We start from the raw sequence: 17562 nt of genomic DNA, 5'->3' as shown, positions 1-17562 counted from the left end.
TGGGACCGGTTTCAAGTATCACCCTTCATCAGCCAGGCTAGCTTGAATCCAGTGGCACAGTGAGCAAGGGACCCACGTCTGGGCATACCCTTCCCACTTAGGGCAACTTTAGCAACATAAAAGGATGATGGATGGTGTGCTGAAACGTTTCAACAACTCACCCCCAGTCACAAATATGGGTTTAATCCATTGTTCTGTTGCTCACCATGCCACCCCAGTTTGGAACCAGCCAATATGAAATCTGCTCTTTTTGTCATCAGACATCATGCATTCCTTGATGTGTGCAGGGCAGCATGGGGTGGGGAGGGGGTGGCGGCAGTGGGGGTTGGGGCATATGAGAAATGTAAAAAATAAAAAGGAGACATGTGGAGGAGGTTATGGGGTTTACAGGAGATGGGGGACCCGACGAAGAGGAGTGCAGTGAAAGATAGAGGACAGAAGTGACTTTCAAGGGCTTCAGAGTCTACAGGGGGCACACTGAAATGTGTGATATTGGATTGCATGCTAATACCACATGAGGGGGCTATGTCCCAAAGACAGGTAGAAGAAGCTAACACCTCTGCTGCCTTCTGGCCTGTTGCTCACCCTCCCTTTACTGGCTGAGCGGCAGCACTGAGCCAGTAAAAACAGGGTGATCCCTGTTTTTTTAAACATATTTTGCGGGCACTTTTGTGAAAATTGCCCTTTTGTAAAAAGTGCCAATTGCATGACTTGTTTGCAAATCGCAAAATTGCGACATCCTCAGGGGCCAAATATGTGAACAATGCCATGACTATGTTTTGTTCAGTGGCTTGAATGGTCTTTGAGATATCTGGCATGTTTGTGATGTGACATATGTGAATTTGATTCTGAGCACGTGCTGCACTACCTGTATAACATACTGATGGCAGGTAATGTTAATGAAATTAGTAAGTGCAAGACAGTCCATTGACTTCTGTGAAAAGCAAAGGCCCTGTCATAGAACTAATCCTGCTGGTTATTAAGTTAGACTATGTGGCCAATGCTGAATACAAGGCTACAGAATCTAATACAACTAGTGAGAGAGGTCCTAAAAATAAAGATGTTGGGAGTTGAGACTGGCTCAACAAGTGATAGGGCATTTGAACTTTGCATGTTGGGTGATTGCACCGAGTAGAGCTTTCTACAGACAGATGACATTAGAATCGAGGAGCAAAGCCAAACCCATCATTGGAATCGAATGACGGAGAAGATAAAGATGGATATGCTTTCAGGTCAACAATTCCCAAAGGAATACAATGTTCTAACAGTGTGGATTCTAGATGACCTGTGTACTAGAGAGCCAAAATATTATTTGCTGCTTCAAGTGCTGAAGGCTTTAGTGCAATTGTTTCCAACCTTTTGACTCTGGAGGACCCCCTCTGAATCACTACTGGAAGCCGGGGACCCCCAAGCAATGTATACAATTTAAATTTCAATCATGCAAACATTAATTCACAAACAAATACACAAACAAGTACACACCAAACAAATTCACGAATTGCTGAAGATTTTATGATTTTACATAAAAAAAATCTGCACAGTCTAAAAAATTTAATGGGAAGGTGGTGGGGCATCTTGACCACTATCTTTTCAATGTTTCGTTTTATTTCGGAAAGTTAAATCCTCAAGTCAGATTCTACATTTCCTAACCGATTTCTGTATTTATTTTTTACATACAAAAAATCTGAGAAAGCTTTTTCACTTAAATATCTGGTGGAAAAATAAAGTAAAATCTTAAGTGCCTCTCATCTCGCCATAGCCCCGCTTTCACATGCTTTTCATTTGTGTTATAGCACCTCTGATACCAGTGTAGGGTGTCGTAGCACACACACACACACACTCTCTCTCTCTCTCTCTTTCTCTCTCTCTCTCTTTCTCTCTCTCTCTCTCTCTCCTCTCTCTCCCCCCCCTCCCCACCCCCATGACATACCTTTAATGAGAGGACCGGCCATTGACCGTAATGAAGTGTGTATTTACTATTCTAGCTTCATGCGCGCTTTGATAGTAGGGACGGTTTTAAAGCAGACTGGGGCAAATATAACTGCACTTATAGTTTTTGATGCACTTGCTCGAAACAACCTAAACATACTATGGGACCGGTCCTCCTAACGCACTGGTCCTCACAAGGATAGTATTCATCTGCAACTGACAGTGTTTACCCATGCTATGACGACCAAACCGGTCCTTAAAGCGTGGGCTATACATGTCCACAAACAAAAATTGGTGAATAAAAAATGTTACATAAAGCAAAAGGGATTACAAGGTGTAGATTATCTGGGGTAATCCATCCTGGAAAGCATTTTCTAAGAGTCTGGAGAAGCACAAACTCAGGATTCAGAACATAACACAGTGGTTAACATTGACTTTAATAAGAAGAATGTATTTCTACATAAAAAAACTTTTCTAGCAGCATCAGGATAATGAACGAGTGAAAAAAAATATAACTTCCTAACTTGTACCATGCAGTTTGCATGCAGCTCTTCGATGGCAGTTCATAGCTCAATCCGATTGTAATTTATGAACTGCACAGTAACAAAATAATCTCTGTGACAAAAGCAATAACCCACTGTGCTATGCACATAAAATACTGTTCTCTGATATGCATGATGCACGCTCTGCTCTACCATAGATGAGTCAAAACTGCCACTAGACAAAACTCCCATCTCTCTCCCGCAGGTACATTACTCACAAGAGTTATCTTGACACTTTTATTTTTGCTCGAAAACTGCTGGGTATACAAGGAACTTTGAAGCGCTTTTAAAACTGCTGCACAAATGAAGTAACAAATATAAAAGAACTCATATGTTTCTGCCGAGAGGCCCTAGCTGGAGAAGTAACTGCCTGCCTGCTCAGGCCTTGAGATGTCTGTGGACCCCCTGGGAATGTGTCACAGACCCCTGAGGGTCCGCGGACCACAGATTGGGAACCACTGCTTTACTGCCAACTGAAATGGTCAGAGTTGTGCCAAACAGTGGGGGTAGAATTTGAGAGCTTGGAACCACAACATTATATTCTTTTAGAATTTTCCTTGAGACAGTGACAATGAGATTGAACTTCCTTCTATAACTATTATTGAAAATATGTGTTGTGCTGAGCAAGGCATAAACCTCGATTGGACAATAGTATAACCAAACCTCTATTTCATTCTCAATGACCAATATTCTGTGTGTTGGCATCAGAGTTGGATGATGATTAAATTATGACTCTGATTAAAATCATGTATATTTGGGAGACAAAGTTAAGATATGAACAGTAGAACATTCCAAGATGAACGACTTGATGAGATGGTCAGGGAGTAGGATCTAACCTAGAGGTTTGTTTGAAGGGGAGCAGTTCATTAGAGTTGTATGTCACAATGTTGGTGTCAAGGATGTTGACCCGTATGTATATTGACTTCAGAATATTGCTATCAATGTATTATCAAGATAACCATACTTACGTGAGTATAGATTTAATATTTTATACTTTATATCTTCTTACCTTGACAAAATGTTGATGGATATTCTGGACTTGATAAAACCGAAGGTCTATATTTAAATTTTCTTTTTGTGGTTGAACACCTTCAGCAGATAGGGGTCTTCAGGCTTTCTTCATTCAAACAAAGGAAACTCCCCATCATTCAGTGATCAATGTGATTGAGGCACTCCGCAAAATTTATTTGCATTGTAAAGATGTTTCCCATACAAATGTTGATCTGTGCCTCACCAGCATAAATTTAGAAGCGTACTTGATGCTGACTACATAGTTGCCTAACATAGAGAAAATACGGGATAAGGTATCCCTTGCATAAGGAAATGCAAGTCACTGAGGAGTTCCGTGACCATAGAGAGGAACTCAGCTAAAGACTAAGGGCCTGATTTAGAGTTTTGCAGAGGGAGCTACTCCGTCACAAATGTGACAGATATTCCGTCCATCATATTATGATCCCATTATATCCTATAGGAATCTTAATATGGGGGATGGGATATCCATCACGTTTGTTATGGAGTAACCTGTCCACCAAACTCTAAATCAGGCCCAGAGTTTATTAGAGATCTGGTGTGATTTGCAAAAAAATTTAACATACTCTAGGGGGTATGTTGTTCCTTACAATACATGGTCACACTGTCACCTTTCCTGAAAACCACTTATATTCTTGTTGTTATGCTCTTTTATATGAAAAAGATAGTATATTTGCAGACATGAAGAATAATAGTAAATTCTGTAGAGTGAACTTTAACACACCAAAAAGAAGTTGGTAATTTGCTGCAAAAAGATATTAGAATTAGTGTAATGTAATGAGCTTTAAAGAATGCTGTAGCTTAGAATGTGCAGGAACATACAGTGTGATTCTGTTTTCTGCCATGACCTTTATTGTGCAAACTATAAACATGTTGCCACAAATATCTCCTTTCTGCTGATTAGTTTCCGTGGAACATCAACATGTATCTATCAGTCTATCTATCTATCTATCTATCTATCTATCTATCTATCTATCTATCTATCTAGCTTCACTGAAAAAAAAAGGTTACAGGGATTTTACAGTTAGGTTCTGAATTTACTCGTACAAAACCACAGAAATTCAGCAGCTATAGTTAGAGTTATTTCAAGTAACTATAACTTGCACCCTAAAGTAACTATAACTTGCACCCCATGCACATTTATTTCTTCAATAATTTGAGTGCTAATGTTTCATTTACATTGTTAATGACGTTATGGAAGTTGTCATCAGTGCTGTAATATCAGGGGTAATTAGTAGTGCCCTTTCAAGGGTGCAAGTTATAGTTACTTGAAATAACTCTAACAATAACTGCTGAATTTATGTGGTTTTGTACAAGTAAATTCAGAACCTGAATGTAATGTCCCTGTAGCCTTTAGTTTTTTCAGTGAATTTCTATGGGTTTTTTTTTAACGTAAAGTAGTTTTAATTACTCTACTTACTGAATACTTACTGCATACTTACTATAGTTTTAATTACTATATGTTAATCCAACCACCAATGCGCATGGCCTTTGGCCGTGCGCAGCGGGGTTGGACGAAGGGCCTCACCTGTGGCTGAAACCTGTGGCCAACCCCTATAACCACCCAACCCCCTGCTGTGCATAGCCGATGGGTCTGTCTCTCTGGGTGTGGGAATAGGTGTGAGAGGGTGTCTCTGGGTGTGAGTGTCTGTCTGGGTTTGAGAGTGGCTGCGTGAGGGTCTGAGTGGTTCTATAAGTGGATGTGTGACGTCCTGAGTGGGTGCATCAGAGCCTGAGTGAGTCTGTGAGTTGGTGTGTCAGTGTCTGAGTGGGTCTGTGAGTGGGTGTGTGAGTGTCTGAGTGGGTCTGTGAGTGGATGTCTTATGGTCTGATTAGATCTGTGAGTGGGTGTGTCAGTGTTTCAGTGGCTCTGTGAGTGAGTGTGTCAGTGTTTCAGTGGGTCTGTGAATGGGTGCTTAAGAGTCTGAGAGTGGGGGAAAGATCGAAAGAGAGAACTTGAGCGAGAGAGAAAAAGTGAGTGAGAGGGAGTGAGATGGAGAGTTTTTAGGCTTTGATGAATGATATACTTAGAATGATAAATTCCAGGACAAGTTTAAAACGAAAATTTATTTATCAATTAAAAAGAGTGACATCACTCACTATGTAACTTAAATATTTCGGGTTGAAAAGAAATTGAAGTAGAAAATAACCACTGTCACACCTAGACTGGAACCCACGGTCCTCAGGGTGATAATTAGAGACCTTAGCCACTAGGTCACATGTGACTCATTACTTTGCAGTGCTCAGATGTAACAGTGACATTCAACCCACAGATTTTTATGACAAAAAGCTGTAATTGTTCCATCACTACAAATGTTAAACTTTCAAAACACAAGGAAATAAACAGGCATACTGTCATGAGATACCAGGATGTCAACCTTCAGCCTATTGACTGACAGTCCAAGAGCTTTACCAGTTACCAGTAGGTTTCAAGTGTCTCTGTAATGCAGTGCTTCAAAATGTAAGTATAACATCCAAACCAAACATCTTGCTAGAGTGACGTTTAGAAGTCATTGTACAACAGCACTCCCAGCATGTCCTCTCCAAATTCCATTTATTTTGCTGATGCCAACCAGGGCCTTTTGGTGCTGATGGGACCTTGGTCACAGTTGATAACACCATATTTTCCTTTACTTTTAAATTTGTGTCAATGGTTAACTATAAATACAAACGACGGATCATTCTTTGTCATCTAAAGGTACTGAAACCATGGTGGCCATCTTGTGTCATGGAAATTACATGTTAAACAATATTACAATAAAACAATCCTCTCCACATAAAGTTCAACCCTTCATTTTCCATACATAATCAATACAAAAGAGTATTGAAAACTGTCATGAACAACAACAGCTTTAAAGTCCTCAAATATACATGCACTATCACATCTTATGCTACTTTGCATCAATGTAAACCATGTGGCACGCCCTACCCATCCACTTCAGAGGGGAGAGGTACGTGAAAAGAAAAAGGACATATGTCATCATCTGAATTCTGCTCTAGTGAGCATACATAAAACAGCTGCACTTGGTTGATTTAAAATTGTATACATTTCCTATACCTCTTTTTCATAAACTCAAAACATCAAAATACTTGCAATCTGGAATCAATGACAAATGGTCTATCTAGTCTAACCTATTCTCCATACATTTTCTAAATACTTTTCCTCGTGCGCAGTCACTGAAAATATAGAAAAAAGGGGGAGTTAAAATCAATTAAAAATCCCATAATGTGAATTAAGCAAGAGAGACAGCAGGAACATGATCTCATATAAATACATGCAACTCTTGTATTCATGTTCAAACCTCTTGATTTCAATGAATCAAGCTTTAATATACATTATACTTCAAACCTGTGCAGTGCTTTCTATCTATTCCCCCTAGGACTTTTTGGAATGGTATCAATCACTGAATACTGCAACTGCATGCAAGCATGGCTCTGAATACCTCTAAAAATCTGGACTAATGCAATGCAGTGCGTATAGCTGCACTGCGTTACTCTGCCCTGGGAAGGCGTTTTATGGGCGTTGCGTGAGTGTTCTCATGTAACCTACACGGATTTTGACACATCTCCATGTTGGAAAGTGGATTATTGGTAAGGGCAGGTAAGTACCTACACTTAGCAATAGGCCACCAACCTCCACTTCGGTCCAGTTAGGTCTCAATAAATGAAACCCAGCTCAGCCCTTAGTTGCTTGGCAACGAGCAACAAGGCTTAACTTAGGAGACAAGTGCGTAAAGTATTTAAAAAACACAAAACAGTAAATGAGTAACACACAAAACACAATAAAAATCCAACACCAATTTATGAAAATAGAGTATATTGTTATCTTTAAAATGACACCAAAACAAATAAAATCGGATAAGGGGAACCGGAGATATGAATTATTAAAGAATTAGGCCCTCATTACAACCCTGGAGGTAAATCCCACTTTCTGCTGTGCAGGCAGAAGACCGCCAACATACCGTTGCGGCGGCAGAATTCCGCTACAGGTATTACGACTCACAGCTCGGAATCTGCCACAATACAGACACCCACACAAGTACGCCACACCAAAGGTCAGTAATAAACTGGCGATACCAAAACCCACATCGTTACGCCAACAAGAATACGCCCACACTATCACGACCCATGAATCAACGCAGTGGTCACTCAACCGCGGTAATCCATTGGTGGTACACACTGCTGCGCTCAAAATACACACACATTTACAAAACACAACCACATTGGACAATTTGAAATACACACACCTGATACACATACACACACCACACCCACACACCCAATCCAATATAAAGCACACACCCACATCACCCACAAAACCTTACAACCAAAAATTTGAAAGAAGGCAAGAGAGAGAGATTAGCTAACACAACACCAGCATCCACAGACACACAACACCATCACTTATGCAACATCAACGCACCTCAAACAACACACACCAACACATCCCCTCACACATCACAACAGACAGCACATCACACACAGCACATCATGGCACCTCAAAGACACCACAGGTTTTCAGAGGAGGAGCTCAGGGTCATGGTGGAGGAAATCATCCGGGTAGAGCCACAGCTATTCGGATCACAGGTGCAGCAGACATCCATTGCTAGGAAGATGGAGCTATGGCGGAGAATCGGCGGCAGGGTCAACGCAATGGGTCAGCATCCAAGAACACGGGATGACATCAGAAAGAGGTGGAACGACCTACGGGGGAAGGTACGTTCCGAGGTATCCAGACACCAGATTGCTGTACAGAGAACTGGTGGTGGACCCCCACCTCCTCCCCCACAACTAACAACATGGGAGGAGCAATTCTTGGTGATCATGCATCCTGAGGGCCTCGCAGGAGTAGCAGGAGGACTGGACTCTGGTAAGGCAAATCTTTACTACTATACCCCCCAACCTGCATGCCATCACATCCTCCCACCCTCACACCCATCACCCCAACACCCCACAGATACCCCACTACCACAACCCACACATCCCAAAACCAAGCCCTGAATGTAACACCAATGCATGGACACCCATCACCAAAGCATGTCCAGTCGAGCGACTCACTCATGCCCCAAAATCACCAATCACACAACGCCACGGCAATAATGCAAGCACAGGAGTAGAGGTTAACTCACCCATTGCACAATATGGCACACACAGATACTAAGATTATGCATTCACACCGCAACAGGACCCATACCCACCGTCACCGGACAGGAGGTGCCAGACATATCCAGTTCCCCCACAGAAGAGGCCCACAGTGATGACAGCAGCTCTGCACGCCTGGATCAAGATGACCAGCCCGGCCCATCAGGGACCTCGGGACAGTCGGTTCTCCTGACACAGTCACAAACCACCACAGAACCTCCCCGCTCAGGTAACACCACCACAGCACCCACCCAGCGGGCACATCCCTCTGTCCCCAGGACACGCCAATCAGCAGTGTGTCAACCACTACAGGGAACCCAGGCAAACCCACCAACCCAAGGATATCAGGGACCTGTAGTCAGTGGCAGTGGGCACACGGTTCAGGGGACAGAGGCACAGGATAACAGGGAAGCTGGGAGGACTGCTGTGCGACAGGGGGAGGACAGGCCCAGGGAACCCACTCTCCACGAGGCACTCTCCAACATCATGGGAGCTTACCACCGTTCCCAGGAGACCATGGGCACGGTACTGGCCAAGTTTCAGGAGACCCAGCAGCTGCAGGAGGAACACTACCTGGGGATCAGGGAGGACTTGAAGTCCATTAACACCACCCTGGTCACCATTGCAGGGGTGCTGGCAGACCTTGTCAACACAAGGAGGGACACAGTGGCACACCAACGAGCCCCTGACACTAGCCTGGACGATGAACAGCCCTCCACCTCCGCCGGCGCTAGTGGACAGGAGGCACCGCCCCAGGAACACCAAGCCACCAGCACCCCACCCCCTACAGAAGGAGAACCAGCCCGCAAACGATCGCTGAGATCCAGGAACAAGACAGAGAACATTGCCAAGACCCCCGCCAGGAAATAAGACTCCCCTGAATGTCACCCTTTTGTCCCACTTTGTCACCCTGTCCACCTTAAACTGCCATTGCTTCACTTCCTATGCCCCATTGGACAATGCACCTGTGATACAAATAGACTGGACTCTGCCATGGACATTCCTCTACCATCACCCCAGCCCATTTCACAACCCCCTCCACTTATTTGCACAGAAATAAACACCCTTGAATCACAAAACAATCTGGAGTCAGTCTGTGCTTTCACAAATGTGTAATTGTAAAACCTCTGGAATATAGAAATGTCAATGTTCACATACCAATGTAACACAGCTGTAGGCCAGCAGTAAACATAGCAGAGGGCACAAAGTGGGAACCAGATCTGTGAAATGGAAAGGCAAAGTAACAAGTCAGGGTCCATACACAGAGTGAAAATGGCAGACTTATGCTAGCTCCAACACCAGTATGACATGAGGGAAGCAGTTCCATCTTCTTACCTGTGTCTCACTGGAAGTATTGCATGTTTCGGTTGTCTACATCTTCTTCTTCTGCCTCCTCTTCTTCACTGTCCACAGGCTCCACAGCTGCCACAAGACCACCATCAGGCCCATCCTCCTGCAGAAAAGGCACCTGGTGTCGCAAAGCCAGGTTGTGCATCATACAGCAGGCCACGATTATCTGGCACACCTTCTTCGGTGAGAAGGATAGGGATCCACCAGTCAGATGGAGGCACCGGAATCTGGCCTTCAAGAGGCCGAAGGTGCATTCTATAATCCTCCTAGTTCGCCCATGTGCCTCATTGTAGCTTTCCTCTGCCCTTGTCCTGGGATTCCTCACTGGGGTCAGTAGCCATGACAGGTTGGGGTAACCAGAGTCACCTGCAAATGTCGAGGGACAACTGTTAGACAGACACTAACCCTTAGGGACAACCCTATACCCAGACACCTATGTCAACTGTGTTGGGACCTTGGGCTCACCTATTAGTCACACACGGTGCCTCTGGAGTTGCCCCATCACATAAGGGATGCTGCTATTCCTCAAAATGTAAGCGTCATGCACAGAGCCAGGATAATTGGCATTCACATGGGAGATGTACTGGTTTGCCAAACACACCATCTGCACATTCATTGAATTGTAGCTTTTCCGGTTTCTGTACACCTGTTCATTCCTATGGGGGGGACAAATGACACATGATGTTGGGGACACATGATGTTGGGGACCAATGATGTTGGGGATATGTCCCAGGGCATAGAAGTCACCTTTCACTGTTGACAAATCCTCCACTTGAGGGAAAATGATGTAGCTGCGCATGTGTTTCAGCAGGGCAGACAACACTCTGGACAACACGTTAGAGAACATTGGCTTGCACATCCCTGATGCCATGGCCACTGTTGTTTGAAAAGACCCACTGGCCAGGAAATGGAGTACATACAGAACCTGCACTAGATGGGGGATTCCTGTGGGTTGGCGGATAGCTGACATCAGGTCTGGCTCCAACTGGGCACACAGTTCCAGGATTGTTGCACAATCAAGTCTGTTAGTGATAATGATGTGTCTCTCGTCCGTTGTCGACAGGTCCACCGGGGGTCTGTACACCAGAGGCTGCCGCCATCTCATCACCTGCCCCAGCAGACAAGCCCTATGGAGGAGAACAGTGAGCAGAGGGTCATCCAACACGTAGGTATCACAATGTGTTATTTGCTAAAATGTTAGAAATTCGCAATGTGCCTTTATCTGTCCGTATTCCAGGCCTAAATAGGTGTGACGCAGTTTTTTCCCCTGCCCTGTGGCCCCCTGAAATGGCGGCTCCCTGACCTGTAAGGTGGGACAAGGGGAAATTAGGTAACTGCGCTCGCATAGTACACCGTCGCGGTAGGCGGTCGAAGACCGCAGCGCAATTCAGCATTGGTTAACATTTGGCCCTATGGGTCCCAGGAGCCAATGACAATGTACGCAGGCGGTGACGGTATGCACCGCCGCGGACATGGTCGCCATTTTCTAACTGTTCCCTCACTTGATACCTGACCTTCAACAGGAGAGGACCTACACTGCAATTGCTGCTGTGACCTGTGTCTGGAAGCGACAATGGCTACAGTGTCTGGGGAAAGGGCCCCTGCCTTCACTTCGGAGGAGCTGGAGAAACTGGTGGATGGGGTCCTCCACCAGTACACGCAACTGTACGGTCCTCCAGACAAACAAGTGAGTACACTGTGAGCATGGGGGATGGCACATGATTGTATGGAGTGTCGTTGATGGAAGAGGGTGGGGAGGGGGACAGGCCAGCATGTCAGGATAGTGTGTGTATATGTATGTCTGGCCCAGGGTGGGAGGTGTTTGGGAATGCGTGAGATGAAATGTACGGGATAGTAACATCCATTCTAACTTCACTTTTCCTCAAGGTCAGCGCCCACCAGAAGAAGGGTATTTGGCGTGCCATCTCCAAGGACGTCCGACCCTGGAGGTCTACCATAGACGGAGCACCCACAGCCAGAAAAGATGGGAGGACCTGTGCCGCTGAAGCAAGAAGACGGCAGAGGCCCAGTTGGGGATGGCCTCCCAACGTGGAAGGGGTGCTCGTCGCACCATGACCCCCCTGATGTACCGGATCTTGGCGGTGGCCTATTCGGAGTTGGATGGGCGCTTGAGGGCATCACAGCAGCCACAAGGGGGTGAGTACACTCTCATTCAGCTAACTCAGTGCGCTTTACGAGGTGTCCGGCTGGGGGAAGTGGGCTGTGGGTTACCCTAGGCCAGGGCAAACTTGGTAGGCTAGGTCCCTTGTTAGGCAGGCTCTGTGGCACCCCAACCCCACTACTGGTAATAGCCATCTACACCTAGTCAGGCTCCTGTGGCTTCCAGGTGTGCAGCAATTGGGCTTAGGCATCGTCCCCCATGGGCATGTGAATTTCCTAAGAACTGTTAGTGCATGGCTTATTGCATAGGGCTGCTCCTTGTGTGTTGTGTCCGCCAACGGTAGTGGTGCTGCATGCACTGAGGATGTGTTTCTCCTGTCTTTCACCCCCTTTTTGTTTTGTCACCCTGTTCTTGCGTGCATTAGCATCATCTGGCGGAGGAGCAGTGGCACAAGAGCAGGAGGGAGCTGCATCCCACATGGCCCTGGAGGGTGAATTTATGGAGTCTGAAGCCACCAGTGGGACAGAGGGCGAGTGGAGATCCACGATGGGGACAGGAGCATACACCAGCGACAGCGACTCCTCCTCTGATGGGAGCTCCCCTACCAGCACCGCCCTCCCAGCAGCCCCTCAGCGTGTGTCCTGTGCCCGCTCACCCAGGAGGGTGGGCATCTCCTTCGCCCCAGGCACCTCAGGCCCTGCCCCAGTCTGCCCTGCTGCCCTCAGTGAGGAGGCTATTGACCTCCTGTTGAGCAATCTACCATTTTGAATGCCATCCAGGGTGTTGAGAGGCCTTTGCAACAAACAAATGCATACCTGGAGGGCATTCCTTCTGGGCAGGTGGCCCAGCAGAGAGCATTTCAGGCCCTGGCCTCAGCACTGATGGCAGCCATTTTCCCTGTGTCCAGTCTCCCCCCTCCAACTTCCTCCACCCAGACCCAATCCCCTGTACCTCCGCCTATCCCAAGCACACCATCAGACCAGCATGCACACTCATCAACACACAAGAGTGGACATAGCAAACATAAGCACCACACATCCCACAGGCACTCACACAAGCACCATCCCCATGCAGACACAGCAACATCCACTGCCTCCACTGTGTCCCCCTCCTCCACGTTCTCCTCCTCCCTCCCTGTCTCGTCTCCACTCACACCTGCATGCACTATATCCTCAGCCACTACCTCCATCACCAGCACGCCCATCACCACACACCGCTCACGTGCAATCAACACCCCCACTACCATTCACACATCCCCAGTGTCCTCTCCCAGTGTGTCTGTGAGCCCTCCTCCCAAAGTACACAAACGCAGGAACACACCCACCCAACAGCCATCCACCTCACAACAGCTTCCGGCCCATGCACCTTCACCCAAATTCAGCAAACGTACATCTCCTACAACCACTACCTCTTCCTCCACTCCCAAACCCCCTCCATCTTTCCATCCCAGTGTGTCTAAAAAACTTTTCCTGGCTAACTTTGACCTCTTCCCTTCACCTCCCCCCCCCCGGCCTTCCCCTAGGGCCAGGCTTTCCAGGTCCCAGCCAAGCACCTCAGCCACAAAATCCCCAGGCACAGTGGTGCCAGCAACTGAGGTCTCATCATGTGCGCCACCCATCAGGGCTGCCAGTGTGCCACCTAGCGCATCCAAGGACATTCCGCCACCTGCCAAGGTGAAGAAGGTGCCCACATCCCGGAGGGAGAAGCCGCACCTACCAGCCACCAAGGGCTCCTCAAAACCAAAAAGGGACAGTGGCAAGACACCTGCTGCAACATCAAAGGTGGGGAAGGGACACAAGCCGAATAGCAGGTCAGGAGAGGGCACGGTGGCTCCGACTGAGGGACTAGAGTCACCCCTTCTGTCAAACACTACACCAACCTGTACGGCGGTGGACACTGCCACCTGCACCGCCACCAGCACCGCCACCTGCACCGCCACCAGCACCGCCTCCTGCACTGCCACCTGCACCACTACCTGCATGTCTGCTGCCTCAGCAACAGTCCCTAGCATCATCCCCAGTGGGCAGCCATCCAAGGCTGCAGGGGAAGTCCTGCTGTGTCCCTCAACATGTGCTGACACATGCACCACCGCAAGCACCTCCGCCACAGACACCGCCGCAAGCACCGCCACCAGCCCTGCAGCATGCTCAGACAGTGCCACCACATCTGACATGGCTACCATCCCCAGTGGGCGGGCATCCAAGGCTGGAGGAGACTTCCTGGACCCTGCCCAGCTTCCATGAGGCATGACTCTCATCACTGTTTGCACCTGCAGGTGGCAGGCGAAGCCGCAGCAGGGTGGGGTATCCCTCTGCCTCTATGGCGTATCATGCTACCTGTTCCTAGGCAATCTCGTGGCACACACACCCATATGAGGTAATGGGACCAGCCACAATGCATGTGAAGCACTCTGGGCACCAAGCCCCCTCCAGAACCAGTGGAGATTGACATCCACTACCTCAGTCCTTAGCAGGATGAAGCACTCTGGGCATCAAGCCCCCTCCAGAACCAGTGGAGATTGACATCCACAACCTCAGTCCTTTGCAGGATGAAGCACTCTGGGCACAAAGCCCCCTCCAGAACCAGAGGAGACTGTTATCCACTTGAGAGACCGTGGCTTTGCACTCCCCAGGATAAAGTAGTGGACAAACCACCCACTGGAAAGACTTGGGAGACTGTGGCTTTGCACTCCCCAGGATAAAGCAGTGGGCAAACCACCCACTGGAAAGACTTGAGAGACTGTGGCTTTGCACTCCCCAGGATAAAGCAGTGGGCAAACCAAATACTGGAAAGACTTGAGAGACTGTGGCTTTGCACTCCCCAGGATACAGCAAAGGGCATGGAGCCCCCTCGTGCAGCAGTGGCGTTGTGCGTTCATCCGGCTGAGGTGCCCCCCTCTGCCTCCCCCTGACGTGCCTGTTTAATTTCGATCTGATGCCCCTGCAGTGTTCTCTGAGTTTCGAGTCAGGTATCTTGTGTGGGCTTCGCCCATGCATTTTGGGACCACTGGTCCACGGACAATAATTGGAACACTATCCGGACTTGTGTAGTTGGTGTACATATTTGTATATACTGATTTTAGAAATTGCACTATCTGATTTTTATTGATTACACTTGTTACAATAATTTCCTTTTGTCCTTGCGTTCGTCCAGGGGGTGACGGGGTGTATATGTAATGTTGCTGCATGTATTTGTGTGGATGGTATTGTGGATGAGGGTGGGGGTATTGCGTGTTGCGTGTGTGTGTCACTATCTTTTCCCTCCCCTCCTCCCCTGTGTTGTAGGTGCAGTACTCACCGTGGTCGTCGACGGCGTCTGTCCTGCTCCTGATACAGAAGGAGGAAGACCAGCATGGGCAGGACGTGTAGTTCGGGCTCCATGGCATCCTGTTTCCTCGTTGGGTGTCGAGAGGTGAGTGGTTTCCCTTCTGTGTACTGTTTCAGCCGTGCTTTTGATAATGTTGGTTCTGCCCTGGAAAAGGTGTCGGATAGGTGTGTTGTAATACAGTGGGTGGAACCTTGTGTTCCGCCTGTCTGTTGGCGGTTACCGCTGCGGTGTTTGTTTCTACCACCGTGGCGGTCGGAGTGTTAAAGTGGCTGTCTATGTTGGCGGTTTATGCCATAGTCGTGATTCCCTTTTTATTTTCTGCTGGCCTGTTGGCGGTATTACCGCTGCTTTAACACTGACCGCCAAGGTTGTAATGAGGGCCTTAGTGTTTTTAGCGCATAGAAACGAATAGTGCCAATCTGGTCATCTGGTCGCACCTCGACCGGGGCAAAGTCAAAGTTTAAGGTTGACCGTGATGGAGCCCTGCTTGGCTAAAGCAAGGGAGCGGCCTCGATCAAAATTTTACCTTCGGACTTAGTCGTTTTCTTGAAGATTTTCTTAGGTGGGACAAAGTCGCCAGTCTGATCTGACCTCCCTGGAGCCCTTGCTCGGATACGCATCGTGGGAGCTCTCGGTGAAGGTTTCTATATTCGGACTTAGACGATTTTTGGAGATGAAAATCCTTCGACTGGGCCAAACCTGAATCTTGATCTGACATCCCTGGAGCCTTCTTCGGATACACTGCTCGGGAAGTCCCGGTCAACTTTCTACGTTTGGACTTAGTCATTTTTTATGAGATTTTCTTCAGCGGGATGAACCAGCAAGTCAGGCCAGGTCACGGTTGAGGCAAGCCAGCTAGCATTGCTGCAGCAGGTCGGTCCCTTTATGGAGCCTTTTCAAAAAGGTTCTCCAATCTTCTCCAAACTTCTGGATCTTCTTCTATAATGTATTTTATAGTTCTTTTAGAGTCCACAGCTCACCCCAAGCTTCCAGAACCTCTGAGTTGCTCCTTGAGGGTGCGGACTACAACTCCCTGAATGCACCTGGCTCAAATTTCAAATTGGCCACTGACAATGGTCAGCTGGTCAGTTTCTTCAGGATCTGAGACAGGGGACTCTGGCTAGCAATTTTTCACCTGTAGCAAACAGGGAGTCCCTCCTTGAACTAGTTGAAGCCAGTCAAAGTCCTTCTTGTGGTGAAGTCCAAGTGTGCAGCTGGTGCAGTCTTTCAGAGTGCAGTGTCCATATTTATCCTTGGTCTGGGGTGAAAATCAGGGGGGGTACTGGTTCTCCAATCAGATGCAGGGTCTTTCACCCTGTGATGACCACTTCCTGGGAAGTTTGGCAAATATCAATCCCAGGGAGCAACATTCTTCAAAAACCATAATGGCTGAAACTGATTTTTGAGGTTACATCTGGCTCAATCCACTCACTGGTGTGGCTAAAATCCTAAACACACCCCTCTCCTGCCCTCTCCTAATATAATCAAGAGGGCACCTAATTGTCTGGGGTTGCAGAATGTGAGGGATGTGCTCGGTTGCTCCAAATGTACTTCCCTGCCTTTGAAGACCAGTTTGGCAACCCTCCCACTTCCTGCTTCCCCATCTGCTGAAGCAGATCTCCTCCACTGGGCTCATCTTTTGTGTTCAGCCCAGGCCACTTCATAATTCATCAAGGCAGCCTGTCCAGGCTGCAGAAGCTGACCAATCAGAGAAGGGCACTACAGAGCTGAAGTTGACAACTTTTTAGGTAGAGTTTAAAACTCTTTACCTGAACTAATTATATTAAACCCAACAATTGTAAGTTGTGGGATTTATTATAACAATTACTTTGATACCAAACTTGAGGTATCTGACACTTATGGGGGCTTTGTTAATTAAAATAAAGTCTCACCATTTTAGCCTATGGAGGCCATACACCACAGTTTGGTAATTTTACCTCACCAGGGCTTATAAATCTATTTTATAAGGTCCCTGCTTATAGTTACATGTCATCCAACCCGAGAGGCACATAGGGCACAACTTATGGCTGACATATGTAAAAATAAGGTAGTTCAGACTTTGGATGTACTTTTATTTCCAAAGTCGAATTTGCACTTAACTTTATTTAAAAGCAGCCAGCA

Source organism: Pleurodeles waltl, chromosome 5 (genome assembly GCF_031143425.1).
Source record: "Pleurodeles waltl isolate 20211129_DDA chromosome 5, aPleWal1.hap1.20221129, whole genome shotgun sequence".
Lineage (NCBI taxonomy): Eukaryota > Metazoa > Chordata > Amphibia > Caudata > Salamandridae > Pleurodeles > Pleurodeles waltl.
This window is presented reverse-complemented; position numbering follows the sequence as displayed.